This window comes from Colletes latitarsis, unplaced genomic scaffold, assembly GCF_051014445.1.
Source record: "Colletes latitarsis isolate SP2378_abdomen unplaced genomic scaffold, iyColLati1 scaffold0044, whole genome shotgun sequence".
NCBI lineage: Eukaryota > Metazoa > Arthropoda > Insecta > Hymenoptera > Colletidae > Colletes > Colletes latitarsis.
This window is the reverse complement of record NW_027488394.1, coordinates 1-2,500: the sequence shown is the minus strand read 5'-3', so window position 1 is coordinate 2,500 and position 2,500 is coordinate 1. Positions and strand designations below refer to the sequence as shown.

The window sequence follows — 2,500 nt, the reverse complement described above, 5'->3', positions numbered from 1 at the left end:
CATCGATTTCATCGAGCAACCGATGGGCGCTGCCGCGTTCGTTCGTATATGAATATTATACATACTCACGGATAGCCAGAGGCGAATAATCGCAAACGACGACGCGTCGATTTTGCGGCCATCGTTGCTCGCGCGACTAACGACGACCAGCCGAGACGGCTGTAGTTTATCGCATCGATTTCATCGAGCAACCGGTGGACGCTGCCGCGTTCGTTCGTAAATGAATAATATACATACTCATGGCTAACTTGAGGCGAATAATCGCAAACGACGACGCGTCGATTTTGCGGCCATCGTTGCTCGCGCGACTAACGACGACCAGCCGAAACGGCTGTAGTTTATCGCATCGATTTCATCGAGCAACCGATGGACGCTGCCGCGTTCGTTCGTAAATGAATAATATACATACTCATGGCTAACTTGAGGCGAATAATCGCAAACGACGACGCGTCGATTTTGCGGCCATCGTTGCTCGCGCGACTAACGACGACCAGCCGAAACGGCTGTAGTTTATCGCATCGATTTCATCGAGCAACCGATGGACGCTGCCGCGTTCGTTCGTAAATGAATAATATACATACTCATGGCTAACTTGAGGCGAATAATCGCAAACGACGACGCGTCGATTTTGCGGCCATCGTTGCTCGCGCGACTAACGACGACCAGCCGAAACGGCTGTAGTTTATCGCATCGATTTCATCGAGCAACCGATGGACGCTGCCGCGTTCGTTCGTAAATGAATAATATACATACTCATGGCTAACTTGAGGCGAATAATCGCAAACGACGACGCGTCGATTTTGCGGCCATCGTTGCTCGCGCGACTAACGACGACCAGCCGAAACGGCTGTAGTTTATCGCATCGATTTCATCGAGCAACCGATGGACGCTGCCGCGTTCGTTCGTAAATGAATGTTATACATACTCATGGCTAACTTGAGGCGAATAATCGCAAACGACGACGCGTCGATTTTGCGGCCATCGTTGCTCGCGCGACTAACGACGACCAGCCGAGACGGCTGTAGTTTATCGCATCGATTTCATCGAGCAACCGATGGACGCTGCCGCGTTCGTTCGTAAATGAATAATATACATACTCATGGCTAACGTGAGGCGAATAATCGCAAACGACGACGCGTCGATTGTGCGGCCATCCGTTGCTCGCGCGACTAACGACGACCAGCCGAGAAGGCTGTAGTTTATCGCATCGATTTCATCGAGCAACCGATGGGCGCTGCCGCGTGCGTTCGCCCGATTGCGCGTGAAGTTACTGTTCGGAACCAAGAATATACGGGTGTATTATACCCGTTTGGTCGCAGCCACGCGCAAAGGCTTTTGAATGTACTGTACGCCCGGCCGTCGAACGATGGTTTTCCGTCATTCAGGAAACAAAAAGAAACTTTTGTCGTCGATATGGCGCGTTCAATCCTCCGTCGATACGCTGGTCGGAGGTGCGAACATCGAATATTTTTAAAGCAAAGAACAAGGAGCATTTTTAAATACAAAGAGAAAAATTGTAAATTGTATATGATTACCCTGAACGGTGGATCACTTGGCTCGTGGGTCGATGAAGAACGCAGCTAATTGCGCGTCAACGTGTGAACTGCAGGACACATGAACATCGACATTTCGAACGCACATTGCGGTCCACGGATAAAATTCCTGGGACCACGCCTGGCTGAGGGTCGTTCACTTGTCCTAAAACTGCTTGCGTTGTTCTCAGATTCCCTAACCCCGCCGTCGTTTACCTCTCCTTTCGGGGAGATGGCGAAGAACGTTTCGGAGCCGGGTCGATGAAGAGAAAGGTATCAACGTACGAGCGAGAATTTGGGTATTTCGTTGGCGTTTGTCGCTGGACGTACGAAAAAGAATAAATATTATATATTATTGGCAAGTTTGCGCACCCCTTGCGTGGTGAGGCAGAGATCAGTCTGGACTCGCGCGAGTGTTTTACGGCGTCGTGCGTCGTGTTGTCTGGAGTATCATCACGACCGCCCGTTAAAGCACCGCTCCTACGATTTCTGACTTTGACGGCACTAAAAACCACCGTGGGGCGCAAATCGCGTTTCGTACAAATCTAATGATTACCGGCGCTCCCGACGTTGCCCGAAGTTAATAATTTATGCAAAGGAAAGAGAAAATAAAGCGTATACTAGTTTTGGAGCATAACAAAAAGGACACTGGAAAGAAATTTGACCAAACACTGATAATTATGATATGTAATATATGCCCTACCACGTGAAATTTGTGGTATCCGTCGGTCGTCGTCTTCCTCTCTGTTCGTTCGTACAGCCCCAGGGAAAAATGATAATTTATCAAACGAATCGGACGATCATCCTCTATGGAGAGGCTCGAACGAACACGACGAGAAGCGCGATACGAACGGAACCCAAAAGAAGGGATATACTCTGAGAAGTTGGTCGCCCCATGTCTCTCTTTGTTACGAATATGTATATCGATTGCGAGACCGCGCGTTTAGCCGGTCGTCCAGTCCACGAAT

At 49.5% G+C, this 2,500-nt stretch overlaps 1 non-coding gene across 1 annotated transcript; it reads left to right on the top strand.

Annotated features, from left to right (window-relative positions):
- Positions 1–1,532: 1,532 nt before the first annotated feature.
- On the top strand, positions 1,533–1,688 carry LOC143350889 (5.8S ribosomal RNA). Its single transcript, XR_013081325.1, has one exon. It is a non-coding gene; the product is annotated as a 5.8S ribosomal RNA (ribosomal RNA).
- Positions 1,689–2,500: the final 812 nt, after the last annotated feature.